Source organism: Antechinus flavipes, chromosome 4, assembly GCF_016432865.1.
Source record: "Antechinus flavipes isolate AdamAnt ecotype Samford, QLD, Australia chromosome 4, AdamAnt_v2, whole genome shotgun sequence".
Classification (NCBI taxonomy): Eukaryota; Metazoa; Chordata; class Mammalia; order Dasyuromorphia; family Dasyuridae; genus Antechinus; species Antechinus flavipes.
In genome coordinates, this window is record NC_067401.1 from 391,582,707 (window position 1) to 391,600,330 (window position 17,624).

Consider the following 17,624-nt stretch of genomic DNA (forward strand, 5'->3'; position numbering starts at 1 on the left):
TAATAGATATCTCTATTGTAGAAAACCCTAAATAAGTATCATTCTAGCATAAAATTTCCCCAAAGGATCATGCTTAGATCTCAATCTTCTTACAACTTCAAGAGCTCTTTCCTTTCAGTATGATATGAGGGGCAATGTCATATTATGAATAAGGAATTGATCTTGGTCTTAAGAATCAATCACTCAAAAAGTATCCAGTGCCCACTATGGTGCCAGACTGGGCTAGGTCCTGGAGACCTAGGGACAAACATGAAACTCTTCTTGCATTCAAGGAGTTCAGATTTTATTAAAACCATAAAAACCCTAAGTTCAAGTTTTTGAAGCTTGGATACATAATTAGTGATTCAGTTGCAAAGTCCCTTAATTTCTCAGTGACCCAGACAACTCTGAGACTGGGTAATAAACTAATTGCTCATTTGCATTAGTAGAAGGAAAACCAAATGAAAAACTATTTTCAAAAATGATACTGGCACAGTAACAGCACCTCATAAGTAATTAACCCATCAACTATCATTAAGAACATCCATTTTGAACCAGAAACAGCCATAAAATATCTTTTATGATTAAAGAATCTCAAATATTTTCAAGTTTAAAATAAGGTTAGTCAGATTTTTAAAACAGTTTCCTTCAATGAAAACGCTGGAGCTGTCAAGCTATATTTAGATTTATTCCCATTGATTCTGACTATTGATAATATGCCTCAATAGCTAATTAATTCATAATCTGTAGCCTATTGAATCTGGGACAGTGTAAAAAAAATTATCTATATTATTTTATTTAGTCTTTGTTAGATAGAATGAATTAGCTTAATTCTGGAAATATTGGTTTTAATGGGTTTGATGAGCAAGGCTACTATTATCATTTCAATATGGCTTTTTGTGAAAAGAATCTTTCAGTAACATAAATCAGAAGGATTAAGAATCCTTCATGGAACAGGGGTAGAATTCTTCACAGTAATCTGTACTCTTCTCATCAAGCAAAAAAAAATAAAATAAAATAAAATAATGTATTTGAAAGATTTTACTCAGAAAAAAGAACATACTGCACATCCATTATCTCCCAGCTATATAATATTATAGATGATATAAAAATCTTCCTCCTTTAAATTGTTAATTTCCCATTTTTTACCTTGCAGTTTCTTTTGCTTAAAATATCTTTTTTCCCCCAAGCTCTTAGAACTTCTTCATATTTCTCATCTATCAATGCTTTTGAGAGAGGAAGAATTTTCTTAAGGACATGGAGCTGAGGTAAGAATTGGATTCCTTTAAGAACTTCCACCTCTGCCAACTATGTTCATAGCTGAGGTCCTCAGGAATGTGATGGCCAGGTCTGGCTAAAGGGAACTGACATATCTCTAACAGGTGAAATCAAACACTTCCTATTCTCAAACATCACTGTAATTCTTCTTGAGCTGTTCTACCACAAATAATTCCTCATGCTTTTTTCTGTTCTGTTATTGTTTCAGAGGGGAAAAAATGCTTTTACTGAGGATTCTTGATTTTTTAAAAAAAGTATTTAACTTGCCTCAGGAATACACATTTGTTAACATTGCTACTCGCCAGATTAATTCTCTCACACTAGTTAGCTCATTTGGTATTACAGTTGCTAAAAACAGCCAATGGTGCATGCTGGTTGATATTTTGCTTTATTAAAGTCTTAGATTGATTGCCTCTCTTCTTTGAAACTTTAAGTGCCGTCATCAATTTTCTCACAAATTTTTTTTCGGGATATGCTTTAGCAATATGAGCCATGTCACAAAAGATAAATAATGTAAACTCATTTCTGAGCCAATATTGCTCAGCTAAATGTCACATTATTTCTGGGAAGGGTGATTCCCTTGAGTTATAACTTTCATTAATAATAATCATAATATTCATTCAGATTTAGTGCTTTAAGGTTTACAAATTATTTCCCATATATTATTAATTTTAGTCTCAAAACAACCCCAAAAGTATTTTAATTATTTTAAAGAACATTAATTAAGATTAGTCCTCCCTGTCTAATCATGTGTCTGGTATGAAAGCATAGGACGAAAGAACATGTTCAGATACTTTTTTGTGTTTATTCAAACGTTCTGTGGTAATTTAATCTCTAAAACTAGTTTTCCCCATCCGTGAAATTAGAGGTTAGGTATCTGACTTCCAAGGTCCTTTCTTGTTCCAAATCCATAATTTTAAGATATTTTTTTTCTAATTAATTTAATCCTAACATCATTAGGGTTCCTGAACCATTATTTATATTAGATTACCTTCTTCACCCTTAGAAGGGAACATACCAGGCCAAGCACTCATCTAAATCATCACTTAAACAGAGAAAGTAAAGTTCTATCGCTGTTGTTTCTGTTATAAATCAATAAATGTCTGATTAAAACTTCTCCTCATAGCAGTGGTAATCTTGGAGCTGAACACTAGATGGCACCATGAATTCATCTAATCAAGAACCCAATGTTCCCTATCTATATTTTCAAACAAGGAAGAAAAAAAGAGAGAGAAAGAATATACCCTTTGCTGATTTGATAGCCTGACATATATTCATAAAGAACTGAATTTATATGCTGTAACCTAGCTATTTCATTAAGTTACATTTGAAAAACACCCCTTTTTGGCAAGTAAAAATTGGCTGTGTCTACACACACAATCCAGTTAAATCAGTACAAAAAAGTCTAGTCAGTCCAAAAAAAAAAAAAAAAAAAAAAAGTCAGACAAGCATGTTGACTGACTTGACTGTTTTTGACTGACTTGACTGTTTTCTTGACTGACTTGACAGTCAAAACATTCCAACCAGTGTATGTTCGTGTTGACACAACCTATATGTTAGCTGATTACAAAGTGAATGGCCATGTGTGTTCTATCCATCCTGTGGCTCTTTGTAGTCTGGGTTGCTTAGCAAGCTCCGCTAAACCAGCCTACTAATGAGGCCAAGGTCATATTTCCCATCTCTGTACGGGCAAGTTTCCTTTACACAGAGAGAGCCTGTTCCAAGCCTACAAACTGCATCCACAATCTTGGTAAGCCATCTCAAAGAGCTTGCCCTTGATTACAAAGAGAAGCAGGTAAGTGAGCAGGGATAGATCAATGCAAATCCATCAGTGGGGGGATGACGGAGTAGGAAGGAGGTAGAGAACCAAAAAAAAAAAAACAAAACAAAAACAAAAAAAAAAACTGAGTTCATGCCTGACTGATGGTAGGTTTCCATTGTCATTGTGTGGGAAATGCAGCAGACTGACAAAGGATTACTTCACTGCCAGCTGATTCTTTAGAAATCTCCTCCCTTATTTTTGAAATTAGAGCTGTTTACTCATAGAGTAAGGGAAAATACACTAATTTAAGGTGGATGTATTAAGGAACCTCTTAATTCGATATTGTTCAATTCTCTACACTCCCTGCTTATGCCAGGAATATATCAGTCAAGGTTTTGTTTTTGTTTTTGTTTTTGCAAATGCTTAAGTACCTGAGCCCCACCCTGCCATTATAATTTTTTTTTTCCCAAAACAAAACAAAACAAAAAAACTTCCAAGTGTAACCTCTGAGATCTCTTCCTGTCCCCAGATCTATAGTGATGGTGTTTCCACCTACCTTGTAAGAACCATGGAATTCTTCTTTGTGACTATCACTATCAATGTCAGTATCATCAGAAACATTTAAAACATACCTACCTACTTAAGAAAAAGAAATGAAGAATTAGAAGCCATTGTGGGGGTGGGGGGGAGTTCCTGAAGTAATGTGGAAAACAACATGTAAATTCACTGATGTGTGAAACCAGGGCTGGCTTTGTGAATCACTGAAATGGGTGATTGAATGATACGATTTTATTGGGGGATGATCTCAACAAACCTGTCCTGGTGTAGAAATTCATTCAAGGCTTTTCCCCTCTTTCAGAGGCTTCCATTAAAATGCAAATCAATCTAAAAGAAGTAACACCTTAAACCAGCATCAATTAACACCTTCTTGGTCTAGGCACTTGTAATAAGAGAAAGTCAAAGACAGAGAGGTAGAGGGAGTATTTAAGGGAGTGAGTGGGAGAGAGGAAGGGAAACTGAAAAAGGAAATGGGAGGGTACCAACTATTTTGACCAATTTAAGAATTTTATCTAGGGCTAGCCCTGCATAAAATCACAAGCACCGAAAGACCTCCATAGTTTATAGCTAATAACTGTTTCTAAGTAGAATGGACTGCCCTAAAGTACTGAGGGACCATGACCTGCAGTCAATTTAGGCCCAGTCAATTTGCCAAGTACCCAAGGTAGGTCCAACATTGTGGGAACCTTTTCTATTTTGAAATATGGGTGCAGCCTCCTATTCCTTTATTGATTCATCAAAATGGAATTTATATAATGCAGTGTTACCTGCCCACCAAGTTTCTTAAGAATAGCTATCAAATTTAATGGGAAAAATGCTGCTAGGGAATCAGAACATCTAGTATCCCATCACTGGCTCACTATGTGACCTTAAGTAAATCAGTTAACCTTTCTGGGTGTCAGTTTTTCCATCTATGAGATGGAAATAACAATACCTGCCCCTACCTATTCCTTAGGGATGTTGCAAGGATAAATAATAGAATAGCTGTAAGGTGATAGCTTTATTATTTCAAAAGAACTATCTTCCTGTGCTTCCTTACATTCACTCTGCTACCTGAATTGGCAATGAGTTATATCACTAGTGTCTTGACCCAAGTGCCAAGATTCAGTCTGCCTTTTAGTAGGTGAGGGGTTGGGGGTGGGAAAGACCATGAATTCTCATCAGCATGTCTAAGAGTCGATAGGTACTATTAGGATAATAAGAGTGAGAAAATTCAGGACCATTTCAAACAGCCTTTTCCTGTGAACCAATATGTCTCCTAAGCTTTAGATTTACTAAGCAGATGTTTTCTCTTACTTCTTTGAAAATAAAATAGAATTGCTTCAGTCTTCATTGGTGACACCAATCATATCAGTTATAGAGGTGTTAAAATATTAAAATCTTTATATTTCCAGGATTTTCATAATACTATATAGCCACACTAAGTTCCCTTATGTTTTGCAATTCTTGCCCAAACAATTGATGAGTGTTTGAGATGTAGATCTAACTCCTCCAAAAAGAGAACTTTCAAATATGTTACTTATAAAAAGGAAACACCATCAATTGCTTAAATTTTAGTGAGGAAATCACTAAAGTTTTAAAATAGAATAATAGATTTGGTAAATGCTCTGAAATGCAATTTAGGGGGAAAAGAATTTTTATATGTGTAATATTGCTGTCTCAGTTCACATTAAGATTTTCTGAATTAGATTGTAAGTTCCTAGAGTGAGCAATATGACGCTGAAACTAAATAATAAGATGTAATTTAGTTAGTTCTTATCTTGGAGGTAAACTTTAAGTTCATTCTAAATGAAGCTTCCAAAGATGAATGCCTTCTATTTAGAAGCTGAAACTATTTGAATTTCTCACTTTTCTAAATATGTTATTAATAATAGTAATAGCTGACAGAAGCCTTGGATGTTCCAGTTCTGATTCTGACATTTGCTAGTTGTATTACCATTAGCAAATTACTTAAGCATTCCAGGTCTCAGTTTCACTATCAATAAAAAGAGATAAAAGTATTTTTGCTATCTTCCTTGATTTCACTTGAGCTAGTAATAAAGTTAATAATAGTTTATTTATGTGGTACCTTAAGATTTGCAAAGTGCTTTACAGATGTAATTTTAACTTGAGCTAGTAATAAAGTAACTAATAATAGTTTATTTATGTGGTACCTTAAGATTTTTAAAGTGCTTTACAAATGTAATTTTCTTTGGTCTTCACAACAACCCTGGGAAGTAATATAAATGATTATTTTATCCCCATTTTGCAGGTGAGTTAATTGAGGCTGAGAGCAACTGATTTGCCCAGGGTCACAAAACTACATTTAAAAACTGTCTGAAGATTTTGACCTCAGGATCTTTTTGACAGGTCAAGTTTTCTATTCACCATATTACCAATTCAATAATTATTTTCTTCTTATCACCAGAAAGTGGGCACCAAATTATTAACTTTGGAGGAACTTATAAAACTATCTTTCAAAGTACACAGGAATTTATAATGAACATCAATTAAGAGAAAACCCAATCCTGTGGAAGCAGAGAGCTTTTAGAGTGATTAAAGATTTGTTTTCTTAGGAGAGCAAGCATCTAATAGCTAAGAAAATTATAATAGTTGGTAGAATAGTTTCTGAAAAGGTTATCAAGTGTGTACTAATAGAAAAGAGAGGAAAGGAGATAGAAAGTTAGAGAGGGAGACAGAGAAACATAGGAAAACAAAAAGGAGAGAGAAGGAGGAAAGAAAAAGGAAGCAGAGATAAGAGAAGAGGAGGTTATCACATCTTTTGGTATTTATTCTTCAAGTTTGACATTCAAGATCAAGCTGTTCAAGGATTTAAGTGAGGTGATAAATGCCATTGAAATTACAATCAGTTCAACTTTGTTGAGTTGGTCATGCCTGACTCTTTGTGACCCCCTTTTGGAATTTTCTTCATAAAGATACTAGAGTAGTTTGTCATTTGTCATTTTCTTCTCCAAAATCAGCTCATCAGTCAATTCTCAAATTCTATCATACTCTGAAGGGTGTTGTATAAAAACATCCTGGTCCCATGAAGATTCTCACCTGCCCACATAATTTTCCATCATTTAATGTACACTTGTTACTCCCTCCTACTATTTCCTGTATTGCAATGCTAAGAGAACAAATGTCAGTAACTAATAATTTTCTAAAGAAAATTTTTTAACCACAGACACCCATTTACACAGGCTGTCTTAAGTTCCTTTGAGATCAGATGGACTTATCTTTATATCCAGGTCTTATGAGACACTAGCAGGATGTTTTTATTTACAAGTATGGTACATAACCTTTATAATGATTTAATAGACCTCTTCTAACTATTGTATGTCATTCAAGTTCTACTCTCATGTATATTAACCAAATAAGAAGTTATTTTTAGTTAGGTTCCTCATTTGATACCTCATATTCTTTCTCTATACCCATTCTCCTATATTTCTTTATGTAAATAATGTTAAACATGAATATTAAGAAATCATAGAGTGGTGAAGGAGCTCAAGTTGTAATGTGTGTTATAATGAAAAAAAGTCCCTGGGTCAGAAATGAGAAGACCTCTGTTCGAGTCTCAGCTTTGACATTTGTTACATTTCAGTGAATATGGGTAAATTTAACCTAATTGAACTCCACATTCTTCATCTATAAAATAAGATGGTTGAGGTATTTAACTTCAGAGGTTCTTTAGCCTGTGGATCTATGATACTATGACTAGCATTTTTCAAGGTAATTTAATCTTTGTAATTTGAAATATATTGAAGTGTTTCATAAATGCTGGTCTTGAAAAGGGAAGCATGGAGTTTTAAATAGCCTTTATATAATGTAATTACAAGAGTATGTTGAAATAAAATTGATTAAATCAAGCCACTTTTTATACTAAAAAAGAAAACAAAACTAATCTTAAAGCTTAAAAGTAAATAGGATTAGATTAAATTCAAATAGGCTTAGAGATTCCCTGAGAGACTTTCCCTGAGAATACCCAAATAGCATAACATGGAGGAAAGCTCTCTGTATCCTCTACCACATGGGAAGGGTGCGGCCTTCTTTGATTTGCAACATGACTTAAACAGGTAGAGTCTTTAAAACTGGCCAGAATAAGATACTTGGTTTCTTTTTGGCTGTTGTTCTTTGTTGTATTCTTTTTTCCTGCTGTGCCCAGAGAATGAAGATTTCATAGTTCATTCATAGTATGGTCACTATGAACTAAGCTGGGAAAAGGTAAAGGACTTTCTTTTCTTACCCTCCCTCTTTTACTCTAGGTACAAGAACCAGGAAGGTTTGAGGGTGTTTGGTTTTTGTTCTAAATTGTTTGTCCTTTTCTATTTTAGATGCCTGGTCTATCTTCATTGGATTTGAACCATGGTGATATTAGAATCTGGATTGTAGAAGATTGCAGACAGGATGCTGAAGCCAAACCAGCCTGGCAGGAAAGGTCAGAGAAGTCAGGCCAACTTTAACTTGAGCCCAAGGAGAGGGGAGGGGTTGGACTTGAAACTGCAACTACATACTATAAGAAGCAAGCTAAACTATGGATCTAATCTTTCCCACCTCCCTAGAGATTTTTAGTGGTGCAAGAAGGGAAGAAAATTAAGAAGCACATTTTGGACAGTAAATTTGCATATTGGGATTATATCTCTTGAAATAAATATATCTTTGTAAAAGTTAATCCAATTATTAGTGACTAAATGAAACTGGGCATTCTGGGACCAGCCCTAAAATCAGAAGGAACACTGCCAGTGGGACAAGAACCATTTATAGAGAGCCTAGACACTCCTGTGCCCCATAAGATTATGGGAGAACTCTGAGGGAGGGGTAAAATAAGACATGCTTTGCCTTCCATGCAGTAAGGGTTAGGGTAGTCAGTGTTATATGAATATTTTTGATAATTAAATAGTTTCATATTCACTAGTATATAGAAAAAGTACCACTACCATCAACTTGTTTTCTGTAAATCATTCTTTACATTACACAGAGTACGGGTGTTCTGCAGAGTTCAGTGCTAGGAAATGCTTATTGACAATCCTCCCCTAGTTTTATAGAACAGAAACTGAGACCACAGGTTTCATGCAATCAATAAGTGGCAAAGCTAATACACAAGTCAGGTATTCAGATTCCACATCTAGGGGACCTTGTTTCCACCATTCTTTCTCTTGATACCTATATATTAATTATGCAAGTTAAATTGTACTTTCCTTTCTGTTACATCTATTTCACTGAAGACCATAATAGATACAATGACTCTAATGTAAATATGTAAAAAGAGAAAAAGAGACTGATAGAGAGTTTGGATTTGTGATTTTATTAGTATATGGAGCTTCCTGATGCCAATCTGCAATTGTTGCAATTTGTAATCTTAGAGAGTTACCTAATAGCAGAAATGTGTGTCAGCCTACCAGACTTGAACTGAGGTTATGCTAATTCTGAGACTTACTTCTCTATCTACTATGATAGTGGATATTCTTAAATATCAGTAAAAAAAATAATAATAGCTAACATGTATTTAGCACTTTAAGGTTTACAGTGTTACACATTTAATTTCATTTGATCCTCCCAACACCACTGTGAGGGAGGTGTTATTATCATTTCCATTTTCTGGATGAGGAAATGGAGGCTGAGAGATTAATTGATTCATCTAGGGTCACACAACTACTCTTTAAGGCAGATTTCAAATAACAGTCTTCTTGATTCTATGTTCTGTACTCTATTTGTTATGCTAATTAGTGGTCTCACTAAAGTATTTCTTATTATTAATATATGCTATATAGAATATATCCTATTTTATATAAATATATGTACATATATATGTTTGCATGTTATACATATATACATGCACACATGCATGCACACACAATATGAGTCTGTCAGGTGATGCAGTGGGCAGATCACTGACTCTGTGCTCAGGAAAATCTGAGTTCAAATATGGCCTCAGAGATTTTTGAGCTGTGTGGACTCTGGACCCATCTGCCTCAATTTCCTCAATGTAAAATGAGCTGGAGAAAGAAACAGCAAACAATTCCAGTATTTTTGCCAAGAAAATCCTAAATGGGCTGACACAGAATCAGAAATAACTGAAATGATTAAACAATAAAATCTCTTTTAAGAGGAAGACAAATAAAAAGAAAACCAAGGAAACCCCAATATAGATGGTAGAATTATAGTCTCTACTGAGGAATATCAAAGTTGGTCTCTTTAGTTAAAAACAAACTACATGAAATGGATTTGTTGAAAAAATTGTATGTGTGTGTACATTTACATGTATCCACACATATTAGTATATATTACTAATAGTATATATTACTCTTATTACTAAAATACTTTAGTGAGGCCATTGAATATATACACACATATAAATTACAGAATTCTTATCCCACCATACATCCAAGTGAGGGACTTCTCTTTTCTTCCATTAAGGAAACACAGTTTTAACTTCCTGCCATTTATCGATTTAGCTATTATTTACTTATTTGAAATTCTTTTAAACATGTATTCCAGAGACCTAAACTATAAAATTGCCTGAATGGGTTGTACAGACTCACATACACTCCTCATTGTAACACATAGGTTATCATATCAAAAGCAGAAGACCTCAAGCTCTGGCAAGCCTTACCAAACCAAAGTTTTCAAGTTCTAGTCCAATAATGTTGGACTATCATCTAAGAATTTTGCCATTAAGTTCAGAGAAAGTTATCACTCAAACTTTCATTAACTGGTGATTTTCACTGATCATAGTAATTGATAAAGCATCAGTTAAGATTGGGAGAGGATGCAGTCTGTGTCACCAGAAGGAAAAACTAGACTAATACAATCACAGATTATGGAGTACTGAAACTGTCTGCATAGAAGTTTTATAACAATCTTCCAGGCAACATTTATGGGAATATGTTCATATTTATACTTAGTAAATCCTAAATTTATGCCTATTTTTCTATTCACTTGTATGTGAAATAAAATTTGTGAAACATTTTTTCACAAATCCATCTCTATTTAGTTTGTGTTTAGCCAGAGTTAGCTTTCACTACCCTCAAATTTAGATGTTTCTCAATGGAAACTATAATTCTACAATCCATATTGAGGTTTGAGTGATTTAATTTTCACTTATAGTCTTCCTCTTATAAGGAATTTCCAATTTCCAAATACCTATCAATAGACCTTTTTAAAATGCCTTATTGCTGCCTTTCATTTTTTTAATTTCAGTCATTTCTTGATATACTCATCCTTTGAACCTTAGAATAAAGGAAAACTCCTTAGCAAATACAAAGGAACTACATCTGAGAGCTATCAGCAAACTTGTTAAGAAGAATTTTAATTAAGATTTAATTCATATTTTTATTCTTTTAGAATTAAAATTTCTTATTATATAATTCATTTTGTATATCCATTCCTATCCAATTTTTTCCCCCACAGGGATATTATTCCCTGTGTATATGTGATAGGACCTATAAAGTGGGAAGTAAGGGGGGAATCAGCATAGGGTTGTGAGTATAGCTTGAGATGATGTCTTCATCTTCAGCAAAAGGAGACCAGTGACTAGTCCATCTCCATTCAATCTTTATTATCAAGAAGAAATAATTTCATTATAGTCATTAGTCTCTACATTCTTTAAAAAAACCTATATATATTTTTAAAGCTCAGTCTCAATACTAGTTTCTGGAATTTTAGATTTTCCTTGATTCCACTAAATGTTAAGGCATCCTTTCTAAAAGTTAAGTGGTATTTATATTATTTGTAACTAATATAAACTTAATTGAGTATATGTCACATTTCCCAATGGAACATAGGCTCCTTGATGGGAAGTATCATTGGGAGAGAGGGGGAAAGAGAGAAATTGTATTTTTTACCACATAGTACAATGCCTGGAACACAATAGATATTTAACAAGTAGTTAATAATTGCTGCTCCTATTTTAAAGTTCCCTTTTCCTAAACAAAAATAATAGTTCATAATGGCACTGGATCCCATAATATGCTCTAAAACTTAGCATCTTGTCAGGTCTGTGTTGATACACAAAATGGGTTCAAATTATCTCAGCTGAATTAGTGGGCTACCTGTCAATTTAGTACTATACTAGATGAGATCCCTAGAGTCCTACAATGAGGATGCCCACATACTCCCTTTTTTTACTTTGGAGAATTTGCTTGTTATAAAGCCAGATATATAGGGAGAAAGAGAAACTAGAATGTGGTATACTGAATACTTCTATTCACATATAATCATAGCTAGGGGATTTTCTAACTTTTTTCACTCTCCAGTGGGAAACCAATCTTCTTCTGCTTGAAGGTCATTGCTTTAATTATAATTGAATAATTTCCACTTACAGAATAATTCTGAACCCCCCAAAATGTTATAGTGGCATAGTCATTTGGAAATTGAAGAAGCTTAAGGTATGCGTTTTTACAGTGATAATTGCATACAATCAACATTTCATCAGATTGATAATGGCTTATGTGTGGTCTCCAAGCAAAATTATTTTCCCTTTGCAAATCATCTTCACTTATATGTAATGCATTAATTAAAAGTAGGGAATCTTTTCTGACAGAGGATCTATACATGATATTCTCCACCAATTTCAGTAAGACACTCCAGTGCATAGTCCCTGACCTGGATTCAGTAATAATTATAATGAAGCTCTTGTGCACAATGACAGTATTGGAATAAATAATGTTAGCAATGTTATGAAATCAGGTAATTACAGATTCCTATAAAGCTAAGGTTGGAAGGCATCATATACACAGAAATATAAATGCTCACAGTACATTTCCCCATTGCAAAGTATATTTCCGATCAGACTTGAATTTCACGTTACAAACTTGGAAAAATAATTCTCAATCTGTAAGATAAAGCAATGTGCTAACAAGGACAAGAATTCTTTTAGATAAACAGAGTTTTCCAACTTAAAGTTTATATGATATCATGAATTCAATGCAGGCCAAGTTTTTATAACTATATCACAGAGAATTTTCTCATTGGCTCATAGGGAAAAGCAATCAAGAAACAGACTAGCCTTATTTGTGTGTCCTAAGGGTCTTAGACATTGCTCAGTTTATCAGGTGTTAAGAGAAATGGACTAGTACTCAGGTCACATATTCTTGCACCATCTCTACCAGTGAGTTATATAACTCCAGTAAGTTACTTTTAGGCTCTTTGTACATGATTTCTTCATTGGCAAATGAATTCACCATACAATGTAGCCATCATGTCTTAATGAAAGCAGCCTTGTCTATTTAGAAAGTACTCTTAACTGTGGGCCAAGAAAGAGAAATTTAATTTTATTTCTCTCATCAATTCTTTATTTGAGCATGGGAAAATTAGATGAATCCCTTGTAAACTTCAGTTTCCTCTTCTAAACAATGGATATAGAGTAGAAGCCATCTCAGAGGCTAACTGATCCAACCACTGTATTTTATAAATGAGGAAATTAAAATCCATGATTATTGTTAGCTAGCAAACATTTATTAAGTTTCAACTATATGCTAGGCACTGTGCTAAGCACTACAGATACAAACGAAGGCAAAAGAGATCTCTGCTTTAAAAGTGTTCCCTATCTAGTGGAGGAGCCAAAATTCAAGCAAACAAGATATATATAAGCAAGATATAGACAATATAAATGGGAGACAGTCAACAGATGATAGGGACCAAAATTAGTGGGGACCAAGAAAGATTTTTTATAAAAAGTGAGATTTTTGCCAAGGCTTCAAAGAAGCCAAAAGTTAGAAATTAGGAAGGAAAGAGTTCTTGGTATGGAGGCCAACTATGAAAATTCCCTGTCAGGAAATGGAGCATCTTGTGAGAAGAAGAGCAAGGAAGTTACTAGTTGTTAAGTGAATTGGCCAAGGTCAAGGCCAAGGTACCTGGTAGAATTTGAACCTATGTTCTATAACTCCAATACCAATTTTTTTTTTCAGCCTAAGTATCCTCTCTGGCTACCCATCAAATGATAGAGAAGTGACTCTATCCATGAGAGATGTAATACATTCTCTTTCCAGTAAGGTTATACATGTATCTTATCTATCTGCACACATGAATATCCAGTTGCTTATTAAACCCCAAGAAAAAAGGATATCAGTTCAGGAGGCTCAGATATAGTTTCTTTTTTTTGTAGAATGTAACTTTAAATTCAGTAATAACAGGAGAAGGGAGTAGAGAAGCATCTTTGCTCATTGTATTGTCAAAAGATAGGTTCCCTAAAAGATCAAATTGAAGAAGTATTTAATCTAAAATACCTCAATTGCATTGAACTCCCCAAATCTGTGTGGAACTATTTGTGCTGAAACCATAATCTGTGCTGTTTGAAAGAGTAGACCATGGGTCAAGGTCTGGGAAACTTTTATGCACAGATAAAATAATATTTTACCTAATGAGATTTTATTCGTATCTTAAATGTTATGACATTTCTTCAGAAAAAATAACAATTTTCATATATATTATTTCATTTGCCCTCATAACTTCCCTATGGAACATGTTTTACTTCATTACCTAAAGAATCCTAAGCAATGTAGCTTTTAAATGAAAATGGATTTCAGTATCCAATTCAAATCAACAAGCATTTATTAAATGCTACTAGCAATCAGGCTTAAATAAAAATAAATAAACAACATGATCTATCCCTTCAAGAAGCTGATATTTTGTCCTCACAATTTTCCATCTTCTAACTCAAATAATGAAGCACTCTTCATATCAAAAAAATTCACTGGTCACTTCCTTAATTTTACTGTTGTCATTTTTTGTCATGTCTGACCCCATTTGGGTTTTTTTTGGCAAAGATATTGGAGTGGTTTGCCAATTGTTTTTCCAATTCATTTTGCATATGAGAAACTGAGGCTAACAGGATTAAGTGACCTTCTCAGTATCATATACTAGTAAATATCTAAGGCTAGATTTGAATTTGTGAAGATGAATATTACTGTCTTCAGGCCTAGCACTCTAAACACTACAACACATAACTGCCCCTTTGATATAATTATTTAAACAGCAATAATTGACGTTCATATAATGCTTCATATTTTACAAAGTGCCTTCCTGACAACAATCCTTTCAGATAAGTAGTGCACATACTACTATCCCCAATTTCATGGATAAACTAAGATTCAGAAAAGTGAAGAGCTGGCCAGGGTCACTCATTTGGATATAGTAGAAATCCAAATATCTTGATTAGTCAATAATTAACTACTCAGAACATACATATCTATGTACACACACATACACACATATATAAAGAGAGTCAGAAAGACCAGAGAGAGGACGACTGATGCTTAATGATGATAAATGTTTAATAATATAATTTCTATGAGCTGAAACAAAATAAACATGTATATCCATTCTCATTTCCAATTTTCCTGTCTCTCTCTATATAAAGAGACTGAAATGGAGAGAGGGGAAAAGGAGGGGGAGAGGAAAGGAGAGAAACGACTGATGCTTAGTGATGATAAAGCTTTAATAATATAATTTCAATGAGCTGAAACAAAATGAATATATAGATCTGTTCTCACTCCCAACTTTCCTCTTATTTGGGGCCAGCAAAGCTCTTAAATTAGGTTGGTCATCAATAATATTAATTTTCCAACACCTGGATATCAATAACATTTTTGTTCTAAAAGATGGTGATTTCAAATAAGGTTCTCACCCCTTCCCAAGTGTGGATTTCACTGCTGTTTGTTTATTTGTTTGTTTGTTCAATTAGGGAACAGGTTGGAACTAGTTACAATTTTCCTCTTCTCTTTTAGATGCTTGCAGTCACCCAGTGACATCACACAGCTGCCTGAGGCACAAGAAGGTGCTCTGCTGCTGAAAGGAACAGCAAAATTCATGTCCAAATATCTCCATGGTAACAGCAGAGCATGCCAAGATATTGAACCATGTGGAAGACAAAAGTACATTTTGCTAAAAGTCTCCATAACAACAGTGGAGCATTGAAGGAAAGGAGAGCCCAAGCAGGGGAGGCATTTATCAAGTCAGAGGTTGTAGTGTTCTGTTTTCAAAAGCTCTTCCACACCTGACATATTGACCAACTTTGATTAGAAAAGAACACTATGGTAAATCTACATGAGAATGTTGATGTAAATCATGGTTTCATTATACTAGCCAAAACATTCTATTGGAAAGGTGGCTTTAAAAATACCCTTTAGGAAAACAGCATTCATTTTTTTAAATGCTAACAATATCAATAAGAGAAGAACAATAAATAGAAGGAATAAGAGTAAGGAATGAGATAGGAAAATATCTTTTTTTTGCAGATGATATTATAATAAACTTGGAAAATCCCAAATATAATTCTCAAACTTAGTTGAAACAATTAATAATTTTAGCAAAATAGCAGAATATAAAATAAATCCACATAAAAATGCAATGCAATTTAACAAGTATTTGTTAAGCATTTACTATGTGTCGGACATTATCTGGGGTAGTAGGAATATAATCAAAGGTTAAAAAAAAAGTCACTGCTTTCAAGAAGCCTGCATTGTCCTCAAGATAGAAAAGAAATTAGTAAATTTTCATCTAACATAAAACCAATCTAATCCCAACATAGAATTCCAAAAATAAAAATGTTCAGCAAAATAATTCTATTCATGCAAAGCCTTATTAAGCATCTACTATATACAATCCAACATTTAAATAAGCCAAACTATGAATCTCACTCCTTTGAATTTGGAATCAAAAGATCTGGATTGGAATCCTAACTCTGATTTTATTAGGTTGAAAAGCTTATAGCTGTGAGCAAGTTGTTTTCATCCTCTGGGTTTGTTTCTTTATCTCCAAAGAAAGAACACTGGGCTACTTACCCTTAATATATCTTCCAGTTCTAAATCCTACTTTATGATGTTGATTTATATTTAAACTTCAATATTACAATAAAACATCAAAAGTTAATTGAAGATCCTATCATTTTCCTTTGTTAAGTAAGTAGCACCCAAACCCATTTCTCCTGTAATTTCTTGTTCAATATTATAAGATCTCCAATATAACACAGCTGATTTTCTTGAATGGGCATTCAGCTTAACAGAAGTGAAATTAAAAACAAAGGCAGTATATCAAAAGTTTCTGCCTAGTGACTTGTAAAAGAAGAAGAAACAGCCCACTAGGAACAAACAAGACAGTCAAGCATGACACTGTGGTGTGGCTGCACTGGGGAACTCCACCTTGGGTATCTCATATTGACATCACTGAATATATCATATCTCAAAGTAGTTCTTGAGAATTATGACTTGCCTTTTAGATGTGCCAGCTACCATTAAGTGCTATATATGCAAACTATGGATCTGTTAGTTTGTAGAAGATTATAAGGTTAGAATTTTAGAGTTGGAAGAGACATTTGTTATTATCTAGTGCAATCATTCCATTTACATGGATAAAAAACCGAGGTCCAGGGACATTAAGTGACTTGTCCAATGTCACACAAATAATGAAGAGAAAGGCCAAAATTCAAATGCAGATTAGCAAATAACTGCAAACTGCAAACAAAATAGGTACTTTGAAAATGAGAAAATGGCAAAGCAACTCCTAGCATATGAATGTTATAGAATAATATTGTATCATAAACTATAAACATAATGTATTTGGAGTAATATGGAAAGTCATATATGAACTGATATAGATTGAAATGAGCAGAATCATATAGACACTACACTATGGAATGAAGTACTTTCTAAACCTTCAAACATTATAATAGCAATATAAATGAAAACAGTTAAATAAAGTCAATCATCAGGTAATGTGCCCACTCAGCTCCAGAAAAGAGCTGAGGACATAAGATTCCTTCTTTTTAATGGAAAGGTAGGAGAGTTATACTATATAAATATAAAATAAAATGTACTATAAAAATATAAAAATAAAATACATATAAAAAATCTTGCTTATATTATCAGAAAGGTTGCATGTTATATCAGTTGATTTTGCTTAATTATTTTTGTTTTTTGTGATAAGGAAGAAGAATATATTCAGAAAGAACTACATTATAAAAATAAAATGCACAAATAATTTTTTTAAACAACCAAAAAAAAGTCTTCCCAAAACAAGTTCAGTTCCTTTTCTTCAGGACCTTTCATTTATCAAATCATCTCACAAAAAT

At 33.6% G+C, this 17,624-nt stretch overlaps 1 long non-coding RNA gene across 1 annotated transcript; it reads left to right on the plus strand.

Moving 5' to 3' along the window:
• The first annotated feature begins 4,127 nt into the window (after nucleotides 1-4,127).
• Nucleotides 4,128-16,431, plus strand: LOC127560020 (uncharacterized). The gene is made up of 3 exons (XR_007953251.1): nucleotides 4,128-4,241; nucleotides 7,891-7,994; nucleotides 15,283-16,431. It is a non-coding gene; the product is annotated as an uncharacterized LOC127560020 (long non-coding RNA).
• The last annotated feature ends 1,193 nt before the right edge of the window (nucleotides 16,432-17,624 follow it).